The sequence below is a fragment of the Sander vitreus genome, chromosome 1 (assembly GCF_031162955.1).
Source record: "Sander vitreus isolate 19-12246 chromosome 1, sanVit1, whole genome shotgun sequence".
Taxonomy (NCBI): Eukaryota; Metazoa; Chordata; class Actinopteri; order Perciformes; family Percidae; genus Sander; species Sander vitreus.
Window position 1 is genome coordinate 23,332,356 of NC_135855.1, and position 18,633 is coordinate 23,350,988.

Here is an 18,633-nt window from a genome sequence, read left to right on the forward strand (position 1 = left end):
AATCAATGATGCAAGACCAACACAATATGGCTGGGCCTGGTGCGAGCATCACAGTTATTGACCACTATCCTAAAGCATCACACTGATTGTTTCTGCATGTTTACAATGAAAGCCCCAGACTCGGTCTGGCCACTTGTGTCATGCCTGTCGTGCTGCTCCCAATATCAAATACTGGAGTCTCGCTGTGGATGTCTGTGGCTGCAATCAATGTCAATCACCAAAAGTTTTCCTCTTTTTAACTGTAATCTTCTTGACACCCATGTCTCCTGTAAGGCATGCTAAGAGAACTTAAAATATATATTGTATATTGTAATATGTTGTTAAACCAAAATATTTTGGATGAACATGGATGCTTTAAAAGCTTTTGATACATACATGTAAATGAAACACTATTGGATACATTTAATAGTAAATGAATTAATAACATCTGCCATTTCTAACCGGGTACAATGCGCTGATGCTAATTTTAATTTAACTTAAATCAATAAAAATGCTAAAAGCTTGCAATTAAAGTTGGGTCTACTAAGTATTTTTGATCAGGTTTTATTACCAATTCTTCATTTAGTATAAGCCCTGCCCTTATTTACCGTACACATTAGGCATACATTTAGACAGTTTTAGAAAACTGAACCATTCATCAAGAAATAACTGAACTATCCTCTCCTGCACTGAATGGCCTGTTCGGCTGGCTGGAAAAATGTAAAAGCAATGGAAACATTAGACATTTAACCACATTACATCTAAATCAGGTGTTGACAGTTTGGTGAAAAAAAAGTCATAACAATATTATGTTTCCCTAAAATGCTCTTGTCCCTTTCTCCTAATGTTTAATTTTCTGGCAATATTGTAATATTGCTATGGGGTTTTCTGAGCTATTGTGTTTCATTCTCTTTGGTTTCATATTTCTCACTTCTACACCTAAAATGTGCATTAAGACACCGCTTCCAGGAAAAGGAATAGGAGGTTTTTTTTCTCTCTCCTTTTTGTGAGCCCCACAGCACGGTGTAATAGAGTTATTAGGTGATTGTAAAAGGCTCTGTGTCTCTGTGTGCTCTCCTTTCTCGCCTCATTTTAAGCCATCCATGATGTCATGAATAGGTGTTGCTGGATATTGTGGGAGCTCTCCTTCTTCTCCCCATTTTCCTCCATGCACAAATATTGCATCTACTGAGGTAGAGAGAAACCTGAGAGACAGATTCAGTTATAGATAACACAAAATCCATCATGCAAACTGCTTTTACTCATAGCAGATGTCTTGAATTAAAAAAAAAAAATCTTTCCGCAAATGACTCAAGGCTCCAAAAATCTACAAGAAGACAAGTTTTAAAAAAAATGACAGCACCTGACCAAAACTTCAAAGCTAGTCTCAGGAGGAAAAAAAAATCCTGGGAGTTTTATAGTTTCCCATAAAAAGCACAGGGTTTATATAGGAGTGAACCTGAGACCGCCTGCCCCTGAATCGGCCGTAATTCACTACAAACCTGACCGGCCAGGAAGATGGCCTCAACAGAGCCAAAATGCCCCTGCCCCAGTGCTTGTAGCTCAGTCTACAATGTCAAACGGTTACACCTGTAAAACAACACTTTCACCATCTCTGCACCGCCATGACCAAACGCAGTCTGGGGCATTTTAGAGTCAGTGAACGAGAAGAGGAGATCAAACCAACGAGTGATCAGTAAGGTGGCCCCTGCTCATTCAGTATTCCACGAAGGACTGAGGCAAAACGATACCATAGTGCCTCGGAGAACAGAATAACGTGGCCCATGAGTGCAAAACCCCTCTGATCTTCACACGCATTAGCTCTATCTAACATGAATTCTCACTGGATTCCGTAGGAATTATCCATAGGATTATAGCACACAAACCCAGTATAGACACAGTAAACTAGCAGTACATCGCCCTCTCTGGTTACCCGCGCACACGCGCACACACACACACACACACACACACGCACACACACACACACACACACACACACACACACACACACACACACACACACACACACACACACACACACACATTGAATGTGAAACATAATAATGCATGAGACAGGGCCTATGTCTGTTTCCTATGATCCTGCAATGAAGCCCCTAGTTGATAAATCACCTCCAACTGGAGTGCAGGAATTTGGCGGCTTAATGAAAAAGTCATGTTGAGCTGAGAGGAATTGGTCGGCCCGACTCTGGGCTTTCTAAGCGCCCTATCGAGGCCCCAACAGGAGGGGAGCTGCGGAGCATAATGGGGAGAAGCTGGCTGGGTCAGTGGCATGGATTCAATACCACTGAACTGTCTGGGAATTTACAGCAGTCATATAGGAGATTCAGCTGAGCAAGTACAAATGTGTGACCGCCGAGAATGCAGTGATGTACTCAACAGCTATTGGGCATGGGAGACATGCTGTGTGCATGTGAATGTACTCTATCAGTGGTCTGATTTAACAGATAAGATCACAAAGACACATTGATTGTAGGTACAAATACTTCAGTAGTGATAGAGCAATGTTTTGAAAGAAAGATGCAAGTCCTTACAGTACAAACTGAGGCTGGCTAGATTAGCCTGAATTATACTAAACTACCTTTGTTGTTTTATACATTTTAAAAGAAGTTCTAAATTGCGTTTAAAGGGATAGATCCCCTTCAATCTGTTTTTCCCCTTAAAAGCCCAGCAATAAGCTTCATTCTTTTACTGTGGTGATTTTTATAGTTTAAAAATGCAATCATAGTTTTTTCAAGCCTCTCAATTCCATGGAGCACCTTATCGCTTTCTGTGGAGGCTGAAGCAGTGCTCTGTGCTTTTTCAGGTAAAGAGGGACAGGGGCGGTGTGGGTACCACCCCATCCTCTCTCACACAACTCTACAGTGCACCTTGCCCTCTGAGTGGGCAATACACGCCTGTATCAGTTTCACCACCCACCCAGAGCACTGCATACATCTGCATTTCCATCCACTTAAATGCAAAGTAAAAGTGCACCTTTAACACAAAACAGTGTGGTTGCTGAGAGAGTCCAACTAACACAAGATAGAGGTGGGTATTACTGGAAGGGTGGAAGAGAGACAGAGAGCCGGTAATTCCAAAGAATGGCTCCCAATGGAGCTGTATAATACAGTATGTACACGCAACAAACACGTACAATAATATAGACAAAAAGGACATCAGAAATATACACACACAAACATGCACACATGCACATACAGACTCACACACACAGCCACATACCATTACGATCATACTCTAATTTCCACCATTAAATTTGGCAGTGCTGTTAATACAAAATTAATGCATTAAAACAGATGATTATCTGTGAGCTAAATAGCTATCAATTCTAAGAGAGCTGCCAAATCCTCTCTGTGAGAGAGCCAGTGAGAGTATCTGCCTGGATATTGGGATATTGCTTTGTAACCCCCCTGCCCCACACACACACACACACACACACACACACACACACACACACACACACACACACACACACGCATACCCCCCACCCCCACCTGTTTTTGGCACTAAAAGCTGGTGTCTTAGTATGTGTATGTGTGTGTGTGTCATGGGAGGCTTACAAGGGCTAGAAAACGGAAATTCACACCTGACGCCATGCAATGCACTGGAATAGAATGAGACAATCTTATCCTCTAAAATCACAGAGGCAGAAGTCAGGCTTTCCCTATCACCTGGGAAGAGAATGTACAAACTAGTTCTTGGCTTAAGACGTGTTAGAATACTGTAAGTCAAGCAGCACCGTTGTTATTTAAACATAGTGATGTCATGGCAGCAATCATAACCAGTGAGGTAACTGTATTTCACTCTGAAGGGAGACAATGTAATGTGCCTGCTAGGTTGAAATACACACCGTGACCAAAGGGAGAAGAAAACACCCTTGTTTGGCTTAATCACTGTGTGACAACTGTGGCCATACGCATGTGCTGTGGAGTATATGTGAAGTGAGTACATCTGAAAAGTAGTTGCCGAATTATTGCCTAACAATTTAAGGTTAGAAATCCTGAGTAAGTTAAATAAAAATAATTTAAAAAAAAATAATAAAAAATAATAATAATACAAATAATATAATAATATATATATATATATATATATTTTTTTTTTTTTAATGATGAGGATTAAATTTGAGGTTAGGGTCTAGAGAATAAAAATATTTTAGTTAATGACCCCCTTTATCTGCAGAGGTTTGTTGGGGACTTGGGTTCTCATAAATCTGCACGCTGGGATTCCCCTGAAATGTAAGCAGGTCATTTAGGAAAGCGGAGTGACTAGAGTCAGAGTGCTCGTAGTTTGGCCTGTGTTTCCCTGTCTGCCAGCAGCACAAACAACAGCTCCAACCACAGAGGCCCCACTGGGTGCCAAATGTGGTGGCTGCTTTGAATTAGCCACTGCAAGCTGCAACATGCCTAAAAGTTAGGTTGTGGATTAGGGGACTGTGTATTCCAGACTCAAACTGCCTACCTATTGCTTCCTGAACCGCATCCCCACCCCTGTTCTTTCTTCTCATTTACTCTTCCTAATCCCTGCCACCTCTCCACCGCATCCTGTCCCTCTGTCTCAAACCCCATAATGTGCTAAGTTGCTTCCTTGACTGCCTTGCTGTGGAAATGATCCATCACAACCGGTGAATAAAAAACAGGCTGCATATTTGTCTCTGGAAGGGAAGAGAGAAACAAAATGGACCTCTGTGTCATAAGGGAGGATAGCGAGGTAAAGATGGATTGCTGTAGGTGTCCTTGGAGAGGATGACTTAACATAGGCCCATGAAACAAAGTGGGAAAGGGGAAGGGTCATAGAGACACTTAAAGACAATACAGCTACTGGTACTCCACACCCACCACTCTTACTTACTTTAACATTAAATAAAGCAATAATTATTGAATTCCATTTGAATGAGTAAGATGCTAGAAAGTAAACAATGGGAACATAATTGCAGAGGGTAGGCAATCAATGCAGGCAGTCATTTGGGCCATGTTGATTGTGTAGGCTGCTCTATGTGCTTAGTGTGTGTGTAAGTGTGTGCACATTTGTGTAGCCGTTGCAAATCTAAGGCGAGCTATGGGGAGTATGTGCTGTGACAAGGAGCTGAGTAATACACTCTCCCATACGCGTGAACAAAACAAGAGTTGGGTAATCCCTCCTTCAATAATGACCCAGGGCTCTAAACAATAGCTCTCAATCAGCTGATCAATGTGTCCACATAATTCATGTGCGAGTCACTGTCTTTGAAAAGGCAAGAGGAGGATAAGCAAGCGGGCGGTAGAGAGATCAATGCCCTGTGTGGTGATAACGAGCCTGGGCCTATGCCCACAGGAGCCCCACACTGGCGTCCAGGGTCTCTCTCATTAAGAACATTTGGATAAGCATGGCTATACATACATAATGTGCACTTCTAATCGTAGCCAGATAAACACATTTCCCCCCTTCTTAATGAGCTAGGTCCTGCTTTTGTGACACACAGCGATGACTCCAAAACAGGCAGGAAATGATGTCAATCCCCAAAAAAGAAAAAAAAAAGTAAAGCAAATTAACAGCAAGCTGTTGGCCTCCTCTCTCAGTAGCTAATTAACAGCTTAACCTCCTGGTGCTTTTATGAAAGCCATGCTGGGAGGAGCTTGCCAAAATTGCAGTACAATAAGTTTGCCTGCAGGAGGCGAGAACAGGGTGGAGCCACAGGAGTACCCAAACAACTGTTACAGACACTTGATGACATGTGTACTGGCAAGGTACCATCTGGAAGCTGAATGGAGCAAATCAGGACCTGCCCTGGCCCTTCTCTCCATTACTAAGTGTACTGTCTCATCATCACAACCCTCCATTTTGGACAGCAGTGACAATAATCACTTGTACAGGGCTGAGGAAGAACTGTATTTTCATTTAAGCAAAACAGGAGGCACACAGCTAGCTGAGAGGTTCAGATTGTCTGTTTGAATAATAGTTAATCGCATCAGTGTTTTACTAACACTCTTATCACGATAATAACTCATGACATCAGGGAGGAAAAGAACAGGTTTTATGTTGCTAGAAGTCTTTTTAGCTAACAGGAATATCTCTAAAACTGTAAAGGCCACAATTCGATTTTCTTAAGAGACTAAAAAAACAAGCAAGTCTGTGGAGAAAACACATGCTTTCAGCACCCGCAGCACCAACCTAACTTCTCATTACTCCACCCCAGTATCTGAGTATTCTTCACAAGTAGACAAAGATGACTGCATCCAGAGGCCACTAATATTACGCTAAAAACCACTCCCTTTTTTCTGGCTAAGAAAATGGTCCGCCATGTGAGATTTAAATCTGAATCACAGCCAGTATGACAAGTCTTGTACTCCTGCACTTTGCACTACTGATCGCTGATTGAGTACAACTTTTTCAGATGCTTCCTGAGAGGGGTTAGTGTTTGCTATGCAAACCACAGCAATACATGTTAAGCTAATAATCAAAGAGAATCATCTTGTACATCTATGACAGAAAAATCTCAGGAATGTATGAAAGTGTATGTGCATCCTAGATAGGAACAAATGACTGACTATCTAGATCTGGACTCGGCTGTACTGCAGGTCACTATGTGTTAACAGTCTAAAGGCAGAGGCAGCCCTGCACTCACACAGCTGACAAGAGTCTCCAACACCTCACTGCCTCTCATTTGTGATTCGCCAGCCTGACATTGGCAGCATGGGCTTGTGGAGCCACCTCAAATGTGGGCAGCAAAACGCTTGCTAGATGGAGCCAAAGGATGAAAAAAACAGTTTGGAGAGGGTGGCGGTGAAAAGAGCCCATAGAATGAGGGAGACGGTGTGTCGGGGGATACAAGGGTGTTGGATTAAGATACAGGCAAACACCACTTGTAATGATTAATGCAGTCAGTGAAAATTAAATTCAGAGCAGGAACATTACCCAAACACAATTAGTGCTCGAGAACAAACATCACACTCTGCCGGGAATGCAGATTCATTGCCATATTATTGTGAGGGAGTAGCCATCAGAAGTCAAAAGGATTCTGGAAGTAAAACTTTACATGTCTGACATGACATCTAGAGAGTCAATGCTACAATTACATGTCCCCTTCCCACTTTGTGGGCTACTGTTACCCAGAAAAAGCTCTTAAATGTGCCCACAGCAGTAGGGGTCAACAAAAGCCATGCTTACTGAACTGCAGGTCTGCCCACGCTCTTGCTTCTAAGCCTATTGTCATTAGCTGATCTCCTGTTTTACCTTTTCGCTGATGTAACAGCAGAGAGTAGACACAGAATACAGTCTCCTCGGGCTTGTATTATCTAGCTTTCACCCCTGGCGTTCTCAGTTTGGTAGCGTAAATATTTTATTACCACATAATTGGTTGCTGCTTCAGGCTACGCAATAAGGCTGTCATATCTGTAACACTGTATGTTTTCTGACGATCCTGTATCCCTTTGTATGTAAAATTCATAGAAATGTGTTTTGGGGAGAGGGTGTATGAGATCTCTCGGGAAATGTTTTGTTGTTCATGCACTGCCCTCGCACAAGCTTCCTAGAGACACCAGCTAATTTAGAACAGTGATGATGTGCTTAGCCAGTGTCAATATTAGGCTGCTATCTTTATTAGGAGCATTGCGCCAACAAAAGGAGCAACATGGTCTTTGAGAGGTCCTCTTCTTAAAATGAAAATTAATGAGTGGGGTTGAGTGGAGGTGAATATACGGAGTGGGTCTATATGTGGGCTTATTTGCATGGAACATTAAGTACCTTGTTGGAGTGAAAATTCTGTTGAGGGTTCTTCAAAGAATTCATACACCAAACACCCACCAGTTTCACCTGTCAACTCTTCCATACCGGGCAACTAAAAACTGCAACTTTAATGAGTGAAACCCTGACATTACACTTTTGGTGTTATAAACTAGAGATAAAAAGCTAAACATTTGTAAGCGTAATAAAAAATACCATTGCTTCCATAATTTGGATTATTTATAGTGTCCGGGTCTTTCTACAGTGAAAAAAATCACTACGCACATTTTTTGTTCTTCATAAGACCCATCATAGCCTCTGACCTATGCCCACAGGGAGGTAGTGCACTTTTGAAAAATGGTGCTGTGTGCAGTACCCCCCCTCCTTCCCAAGAGCACAGCCAACTCTATAACTAATACACATGTGCCTCGCTAACACATATTTCTTTATAGGGTCATTCTGTTGGGCCAGCTCATTAGCCAAAGGAAAACACATAACTCCACTTTGTAAAAAAAAAAGAAAGAAACAAAAGTGCTCATTGATCAGGTTGATCAATTGAGGATCAATAACCTAAACCCTCATCATTCCCAGTGCAGCATAATTGCAGCTGAGATATAGTTGTCATAACTAAAAATCAAACACAGACCAGACTAATTGGAAGAGACCTATTGCTTTGCTCACACTGGCAAAAAGCTTTACAAAGCCCCAGAAAGACTTGCGATGGCCGGTCTTTGGAGCTTCCAAAAATAACTGCTCATGCCATTAGCAAGTGTCATCATGGAGGTCATTGTGCAGGCTGCCCATTTGGGGACATTTAATACAGGGCATAGCAAGCTCCCACACAAGAGTGCCTTATATCCATTCTCATGTAACTTGTGCAAGTAAGTTATAAGATCACATTAAGCCCCACTTTTATTGGACAACTTGTGATTTTAATCTAATGTTTTGGGGGAATGTCCTTATTAGACAATTTGTTGCTGACCTCTGTGTTAAGCAGTTGTCAGAAAAAAAGATGTCATTTTCCACTCCAGTAGTTCAGCACAGTAAAGAAGCTTAGAGAGCTGGCATAGCAAAGAGGCGTGCCTGATTAATATAGATATTCCACAGGCTGGCATCACAGCCAAGCTGCCTTTACTGGCTACACCATATACACTGCTCAATCGTGCAAAAAATCTCAAACTATACTTCAAAGTCTACCACTTTTCCCCTTCCTGTTTATTGATTAGATAGAGCTCTTGTTCAGTAATTGTGCAGTAAATCAAGCATGGTGAGCACTAATCTCAAACCCGGGAGGAAAGTGTTAAAAGGTAAAACCTGCTGAAAAGTGCATAATTACGGTGCTGTGTTCAGCCAGGAGAGAGGATATACTCCTCCCTCTCACATTTCTCACTCACTGCCTGCCTGCACAACCAGAGGCAGCAGGGAGAGGGGTTGGCAGAAGAGCAACGGGAAGTGTATACAGTTTCTAACCACCTCTCACTCCCTCCCTTACTTTCAATCCTTCTCCCTCTCCATGCATTCCCAACCAAAGCGCCGGGGGCGCCATGCTTGTAAAGAAACCACAGCCTTTTGAGTGCCTCTTGTATTTACAAACGGAGGCATGTTGGAATCAAAGGCATTACCACATGACATAACACATTAAACAGCTGGCAAATTGAGAATTTATAGACTGGATAGATAGTGAGTGAGGTAAACAAGGAATTGTGCCATTGTTTGACCAGTTTAGCTTGCTATACTTGGTATGAGATCCAAACTTACCTAAACCAGAGTCAAGTATAGGAGTCAAATGCAGCAGCTCCCTTCTTTCCCTTGCTTTGCTTTCCCTCCTAACACACAGCTCAGGCTATACTCCAGGTGGAGACAGCTATCACTTTCCCATCAACTTCCTGTTCCTCTCGTCTCTCCGCCCCCCTTTTCTCTCTGCTCTCTAACTCCCAGCTGCACAACTCGGTTTCTGTGCCATGTTTGAAGAAATACAAAGCTGTATCTTTTTCCCCTATCTTCTGAAGTACTAAAATCTGCATTTACGAGATTTTCCTTTCTCTCCTAATCCCTCCATCTCTTATCCTCCTCCCCCAACACTTTCCCCATGTTGCTGTTCTGCCTAATCTCACCTCAGTTTTTATTTCACCCTCATCAGCAGGGACCTAAAAATAAATGATAAATGGAATATGATATTTTAAAGTCTTATCTCTTATCTGTTCTTACAGGGGAATAATAGGGTAGTTAATCCTGCAGATCCTACTCAAATTGATTAATCAGCACATGCGGACAATCAAATAAATGATTAATATTCCCCAGTCCTGTGGTTGGACAGTTACCCCTGAAACCATCAGTAATAATTCAGTAACCCTTCGCAGACCACAGGCTGCAGCTAGTCAGCCTCACTCAGCATCAGCCCTCTGATGTTCAGCAGGACTTTGAACTCCCTGCACAGAAACTGAGACACACCAGGGGTAAGACAATCTGCAGTCTACTCTCTCTCAAACCCTCTGACAACCTACCTGATTAAACTCACACAGCAATACAATTACAACATAATGTATGAAGGACTTCAACTTATAAGACAAGGGGTGCTTCATCTAACTGCTTCAAGACTGCAGCATACCCTCATACTACTGGGGGTAGGCTTTAGAAACAGATCTGGATTATATTTTCCAATGACATATATGCTATACATACAGAAAAAAAATATTTCTCAAATCATTGTTTTATATAAGACAGAGGCCAACTATACAAACTTACCATGCAGTTGTACAAGATCCTGAACTCATGTGTTATGTAAGCGTTAGGTGTAAAAAATAATGCCCCTGTGTTCCCACAGCTAGAGAACCAGATGTCTTCAGGCACTCACACACAGACAGAGAGACAGGCTGTTTAGCAGCAACTCTCCCATGCCTCACCACACTGAGCACACCCCGTCCTGCTGGTGGACAAAGGGTGGAATCTCCATTGAAATAGGCCTTCTTTTCTCTCCCATTAACCGTGCTTTTCTCCCTCCCACAGAGGTCAGCGAACAGCCATCTTCATGGCGCTCTTTTGCATCTGCCAGCTATAACTGTTCTTAATCAGGGAGAGGGCCAGAGGCAGAGGAGAGCACCTCTTGCTCCCCCACATTTGCACCCAGGCCAGGAATGAAGGGTAAGGGTGGGGGCTGGGATGGATGGGAGATGTGTGTGTATGAATTGGGTGGGGGCGAGGTAAACACTGCTTGTAGGTGTGGAATGTCTGCTCTGCTCTGGCAGTGCTATAGTTGTGGACGTCTGTGTATGTCAGTTCTTGGACACATGAGGCCAGTAACAAACACACACATACAGTATATACCGTATACACACACTGTTTCACCCCCACCCTAATCCCTCCTCTCTGCTGTACAGGAGGCTTGGCTTTTGTGTTGCGTCTGACCAGCTGGTTGCCTGAATCAGCATGTGCAGCTGTCTACTGTGACGAACACTACTCTACCAGTACCAGGACACGATGACTCTTCACTGCATTGCTATGTTTTAATATGGCTGCCGCCATCACTTCAGCCATTTATAATCCACATAAGAAGCCACTGACCTCAGGGCAGTTTACACAGGCTAAGAGCAGGTTGAGTTTTAGCTATAACACATATTGATGGCCTTTAACTAGAGTTTGAGAGCCTTGAAGGGACGCACTATAAGAACTAGACTCACATTTGGGGGAAGACGAAGCTCTGAAGTGTGAGTGGCCATTCAGTACTCTTGCCAATATGCCTCATGATATACAGCTTTGTCTTTAATAGGCACGGGCATGGTGTGTAGGGCAGTGTATTAAAAAAGACCCAGTTTTATATAAGCGTTACAGTTCACTTTGATCTCTTCTCTTGCTCCACTGTTTATAAATCAGCCACACAAATATTTATGAGCGGAACGAGGAAAATGGCTGGTCTGGTTTGTATCTCTGCCCTCCTTCCCTCCCTCCCTACTGTGTTCCCTCCCTCTCCCTGTGGCTGATGTGTGGATGAGGCCACCGCAGACGCAGAGCGAGTGCATAGGCCCCAGGCCACATCCATCATATCTGTTCTGTCTCTGGCTATTGTGTGGCAGAGAAGGCTGACCTAACCAAAGCAAGTAACAGAAAAGACAGCACAATTAGTATGAATGTTACCGGTCACTGGTTTAACTATGAATTCATGTATAATAGTTGAACTAGTGCAGTATGAGTGCATAGTATATACACAATCAAGAACAAAGCCATGCACGTCAATACAAGCGGATGCCTGTGTTTGGTGTGCATACACACACGTGTGCATTTGTGCCCCTGACTAATTCATCACAAGTTCATCAATGAGTTCATTATCGATTGATAAATACAGCCATGTTCAAAACATATTGGCACTGCCTCCCTTTTAGCTCACCTATCTGTTTCTCACACACAATGGGACAGGCCCAGAGCTTCTGGATCCATCCGCTTTAATTGCTCCCCCCCTGCCCTGACCTCTGATCCAGATCACTCTGATATACAGCATCTCTATTAAATTGGGAAGTAGGTAAATATTCTGCTAATGACCCTCAGTTCTAGCGACACCATTGAAAATGGAGGAGAAACAAAAAAATCAATCTTTTTTCCTTTTTGCCCTTCTCTGACTCTATTAGTTCCCTTTTTATCTGACGGTTGACTCCAAACATGTAAAGGGAGACTGAGCAGAATGGAGTGTCTACTCTCATTTTGACAGGGCAATGGACTTTACTGAGATGCATTTCGGTAATGAGGAGATTACAAACCTATGCTCCGAAGGAAATATCTTTTTAAAGGCATCTTGACTATCCTTCAAGTAACACATTGGGTTTACTGAGCCAATAAAAAAAAAAACATCAGACAACCTTTATCTAAACTGAACAGAATGTTGATCCTGCAATCTAGACTGGAGATAATTTAAAAGATAACGCGGTTCAAGCGGGAAAGAGACAAACTCAACCAAATGTTACCCATCACGTAGTGCGGGTGCACAAAGAGATAGTGGTTTATGCAAGGCTATGTGCACTTGTATGTGTCTGTGCATGTGTGTGCACTGTACAGTAAAAGCTGGTGAACTGTATGTGTGTGTGTGTGTGTGTGTGTGTGTGTGTGTGTGTGTGTGTGTGTGTGTGTGTGTGTGGGCAGGGGTGGGTGGGGGTAGAGAGGCGGCGGTAGTGGTGGACTGGCTTGTCGATCGATGCAGTGATTGGCAGTTAATGGCCTTTCCTGTTCTGCCTTGGTAACCCTGGCCTGATGGCTGTTGCTTCTGATCAGAGATGGCAGATGGTGGTTGATTTTTGTATATAAACCCCTGACTTTTTGGAGATGGCTTCATCATTTTTAATGATTAAAAAGTTAAGTTGAATACTGGGAATACTCCAATGCTGGATCTCTCATATAAAAAGCCCTAACCTCCTTTCCAGATGTAAGGACTGATCTCTCTTAACTACATGCGCCACTCATGGTTAGTATTCTGCTATAAGCCACCCAATCCTTCAATAAGAAGTTATTAGAATAAAATTCACAACACATATGTTTTTCTCTTTTTATTTTAGTTGGCTTCATTTTACAGGCTACTCAGTTACAAACATTATGATCTAATACGACCACTCAAAAAAATCACTGATAATCCTAAACACCTAAAGACCTGTCACCAAATTATTCCATCCTTTTCAGCCAACCAGTCGGAAACTGAGCTTAGGAAAAAGGTGAAAAAGTTGTACATTCCGTAAAATTGAATGATAAGCTCAATTTTATGTGTAAGAGAAGATGGGAGAAAATCAGAGTACAAACAGCAGGTGCTGAAATCTGCGATTTTTCTCAGAGTAATGTTGAATGTCTTCATGTTCTGAAGGGTTTGCCTTTATTTGGCTCCTTACTCAACCAGTTTCAACTGCTTAAGGCTTAAGTTTATGGTTTAAGTCTATTTAATATCCCATAACTCCAGACATTTTGACATTTCATCCCCCCAGAAATTCAACAACGAGCTGATTGCAAACAAAAGTAGGAGATGAAACTATCTGTATTATGGAGGCCATACCGTGCTATATTGGTCGTCTGTGAAATTATACTTCTGAGAAACAGGGAGGTGCACCTGAACATTGGTGAGCACAAAAGCATTTTTTGTGTGATGATAAGGATGATGTGTGATGTGTGTGATGTGTGTGTGTGATGTGTGTGTGTGTGTGAGAGAGAGAGAGAGAGAGAGAGAGAGAGAGAGAGAGAGAGAGAGAGAGAGAGAGAGAGAGAGAAAGTGATGTAGGTCACACTGGGACTCATAACTGCAAAATGAATACGCCCTCACTTCTGAAACATCAACAAATAAGAAAATACTTTGCTTTACAGAACTTATTAAGCTGCTCTCTCTCTCCCCCCCCCTCATGCCTCTCAGCATGCAAATTAATACATTGATCATTTGAATAATAATTTGCATTCTAGATCTCACAATTTCATGTTCAAACTTTAACAGCTCCCAGAGTTCCCATTTAAACAGTAGCTGCACAGACAGCCCTTATGGTTCAAATTATTTCAACATGACTATTCCAACCTAACAAGCATAAATTAAGGAAATTCCTATCTAGTGACAGAGATAGGCCATCTAAAGGAAGGATCCAAGTTTGAATTATTCAGCAGTCCTTAATTTTAGGGCTAGTGTTGATTGAATGTAGTGACATTATAAAAAAGAGTTTGCAGGGCTGGCAGTGAGGGATGATAGTATATGATCTGGGAGTGAGTCGAGGAGTTCAGTGACTATGGAGACTTCCTCTGCTGTCTGCTTCTCTGAAGAGATCCCAGAGGAAAGAGGCCTCTGTAAATCAACATGAGATTGAAAAGGACTTTATAAAACACAAATGTGTGGAACTGCTTACACTGAACAAAAGGCTGCACTTCAGTCCCTCGCTTTCAACAGCTTTGGATAGTAAAAAAAAAAGGGTCAGACAGTGTGACCCTGAGGTTTGCCACATAAACAAAGCAGGGTGAGGTGAAGGTGAGCAAGGAACAGAGATGATATGTTGGGGTGGGGCTTAAAGGCATGGTAGTTAAACTTTTTTTTTTTTTTTTTTCCCAACGCCACTCTGTCTATTCTGGGCATCAGTTTGTCATGCAGGAATGTGAAGGCCATAAAGTATCGGAGCCCTTGAGAAACTGAAGAGCATTCTCGTCCCCAACTCTTAGAGTTGTCTCTCTCTTTTACTCACTATCAATTTCCCCAACTCACTCCCTCTCTCTCTTAGTTTAAAGTAGAACACAGGTGTAGAAGACGGCACCCATGGGAAAGATAACATTTGGGAACATTCCTGGTGTTAAAAGGCGTTTTTTTCTGATATTCTTCATCAGGGGAATTATGTAATTGCCTTGGTTCCATGACTATGCCTTTGTCCCCTTTGTGCCTCCACCCCGCACTCCCCAGCACTACGTCTTACATCACAACCTAGTAATTTCCATATTACAATTTAAACAAGATATTCTATTCTCTGCTGCTTTTTTTTCCATTTTCATCTTTCCATTTTATCCATCTTTTGTACTGAAGAATAAAAGGCATGATGAGAAAACAAGGTGCAAAATGATCTTTTCCAGGGCCCCCAATAAAAACCGCATGACACCCTGGGCTGCACCGCTTAATTACAAAAGGATGAAATCTTTTCTTCTACATCTGGAGAAAACATTGTCTGCATAACACTGAGAGATTTACAGCTCCCAGTTCTATCCCTGGACTCAAGCACACAGCAATTAGGCAAAACATGGATGGACAACCAGCACCATGAAGTTCAGGAAGAGATGGCTATTCTCTTCTTGCACTACAGAAAAAGCCTCTGAGGCCCCACTGTTTCAAATAAAAACTCTACACAGAAAATGGTCCTCTGGAAACTGGTGGATGGTTCATTTTTACTCAAGCCTTGATAGTGGTCACAGAGAGGTGAGGTGGACTTTTCACTGCCCAGAGCACTTCATGTCACATTTTGAGCTACATAACCCATCCAAAATAAAATGCTCTGAGGTAAGCATGCATGCAGGCATCAGCACCTCTCTGACCCATCACTAACAACAATGAAATCCAGGCGAGAAAAAATTGCTGGAGTTCTGCAATCCAACAGTAATCGATGCACCACAAAATGGAAAGACCTTCGGGGCAGATTTGTTAACACAAAGGAAAACCTAGGTAAAACAAAGGCAGTACATGCTCTGTGCATTTAGGAGCTATTTAAATGGCTGCAGTACTATAAATCAAGCATTGCTTTGAATCCAACTGCCAAACAACAAAGCCAACAGGTTGTGCTTAGAAACTAAATGTGCTCAGTTATAAATACATAAATATAAAATGAATTAATACGGCTCATAATATTGTGTTTAGCTACACAAACATAATTTTGGACTTACAAGTGGAAGATTACAAGGCAAGGGGAATGAAACAACAGCCAGGGGCACATATCCATAATTCTGTAAAATGTATGTGTCCCATGACTGTACTCTGTAGGCCAAACCCAAACATAATAGAGGTCCCTGTGTGCTCATCCTGGTACCTAAGACCTCCTCCCCTCTCCTCATCTGTCTCTTCACCCTACCTTTGCTTTCATGTACAGCTCCACTGAACACAGACCTCAGAGCTGAGTAGTTTTGTGGCCCTGACCACTCGGAGGCCATTAATCTGGTGGCTTAGCCACTGATGTATTGATGGCACAAAGCCGGTAAGCCTGCCTGCCTCACTCTCTCCATCCCTTCGGCTTAGAAGCTACATAGATTCACAGGAGCCCCCATCTGGCCTCATCTATGCAGTGTTTACCTGCCAACTGCCACTGTTAGTCTTTCAGCTGCGGTGGCTATCGGTCGCCAGATGTATTGACCAGTTGGGCAAAAAGACCTGTGAGACGCTTGATTCAAGCCACGATAGCTGCACAGTGTGTTTGTATGCACTCAAAATACATCAGCAGCTAACTCTGGGTTGTTTCAATGTTTCGAGCCACATGCAGCAGCTTTCATCTTACAACTAACACTACAAGAAAGAAAGCTCATGTTAAGGTGCTCTGTAGAGCAGTAACATCCCTAAATTAGCATTAGTGCTCCTATATTACAAGAATATGTCTTGTGGCCTGTAGGCAACCACACATAATTCCATATATTAACTTGGCCATCAAACAACACATGTAAACTTGGTTATTGGGGAAGTTTGGTAATTGCAAAACATAAAAAAGGCCTTTACCAATCACTTCAATCTGGGCATTTACAGTAATTGAGTCATTTGTGTGCATGTAAATGTAATGACAGTCAGCCAACATGGAAACTCATTTTATTGCAGTTTGACTACCAAATACATAATAAGTTCATAGCAAAATTGTAGAGGCCGCTGATAAAATGAAATCCTAAACAGGTCTTTTTAAGGACAAGGGAAAATGGATACTATCTCTCTGGCATCTTTGCAGTGGGGGTGGTAGAAACACAGGACCATAACTGACATGTCTGTAATACCATCTTGACAAGATAGAGGCAGGCAGAGCCAAGGTATAACACTGATTAGATACAGAGACCCTCCAGTTGGTGCAGTAAGAACTTTCTCCAAGATATAATTGTCCTCTTGATAGTGACCCCATCTCCTACAATCTTTTAGAGGGAAAGGAAAAACTGCATTTTACCATTTGTCATAATCACAAAATTTCAAGACAAATTAAAGCCTGGAAAGCTTTATGTGTCTTCATTTTTATGGGAGCTAGATCTGAATCAGTGTGTTGACAATAACGTTAACGGTATTTGGCTCTCAAGTGAGGGGCAAGGAACTTGTAACAAGCTGAAGAATAAGTAGACGGAGTGGGATGGTGGACACAGACAGAGGATTTAGCTGAGGAGAATGTTTAGTTTTCCAGCATGGTTGATTAAAGATTTTTAACCTTAAGCAGATCCCCATTCTAGACCACCCACTGGTTCACTATCCATACTGGTTTGTTTTATGGGTCCCTTCACCCCCTATTTGTTATGTTTATTAATTATATGGAGACAACGAAGATAAGGTAGGAAAAGGTAGAAAGAAGCAGAATGGACTGAAGGATGTTTGACAGTTATGTTTAAGAAACTGTTTCTTGTTTGTAAAAAAAAGGGGGTAAAGATGTATATCTACACTTCCCATAGTGACAAAACCCCCTACTGTGCACAAAGTGGAACTTAGGACTGGCTCCTAATAATCACAAAAACAGAATATTTTTATTTAGCAAGAAAACTCTTATTTTGTCTCATGTTCTGAATGAAAAAATAATAATTCAAATGGGAAAAGTATTAAGAAAAATTTGTTTAACTTATTCACTGTTTCAACTTATTCACAAGTTCAATAATTGCAACATCTTTCCACAAGTCAATGCGTAATCGTGTTAAATAATCGTGATTATGACTTTCAGCCCTAGTGGAACTTATCTCTGCCTTGAACTGTTATGAACCCCAGTCACAAAAAACGATACCTGTAACCTTGGCTCATATTCCTTTCCTTCCCCAAACACCAATCTGCCTTTCTTTGCTGATGAGACAGCAGCTTCCCTGCACATTAGCAGGAGCGTGCTCTGCTGCTCTTGTCCAAAAACAAAAACAAATCTAATCAAAACAAACAACCATTAACACAATGACCAAGGCTCTCCAACTCCCATCTGATAATGTAACACATCATCTCTATCCCTACTCTAATCCTCCTATGGCTCTGTGTGATGGGACACAGAGAATGCATCTCTATCGCCACCACAGACCCAGGATGGAGAATCTGGTCTGGTAATGCACTGGAGAAAGACCAGCCTACCCTGTCTAAGCAGCTTTCTGCTCCCCTTCTTTCGCGTTCTTTCACTGTCACTTTGTAAGTCCCAGCAACACCCACAGTAGGGCGGTTGCACATACAATAAGCAGCAGCAACAGCAGCAACAGCAGCTGTGCCATGGGTCAAAGCCTGACCCTCTCCCTGGCCTTCTCAAGGGGTGGGAGCTAGAA

At 42.3% G+C, this 18,633-nt stretch overlaps 1 protein-coding gene across 5 annotated transcripts in view; it reads right to left on the reverse strand.

The window, feature by feature from the left end:
• Positions 1 to 18,633, reverse strand: part of zfhx3b (zinc finger homeobox 3b) — a 140,197-nt gene that overhangs the window by 64,048 nt on the left and 57,516 nt on the right. The gene's annotated exons all lie outside the window — the stretch shown is intronic.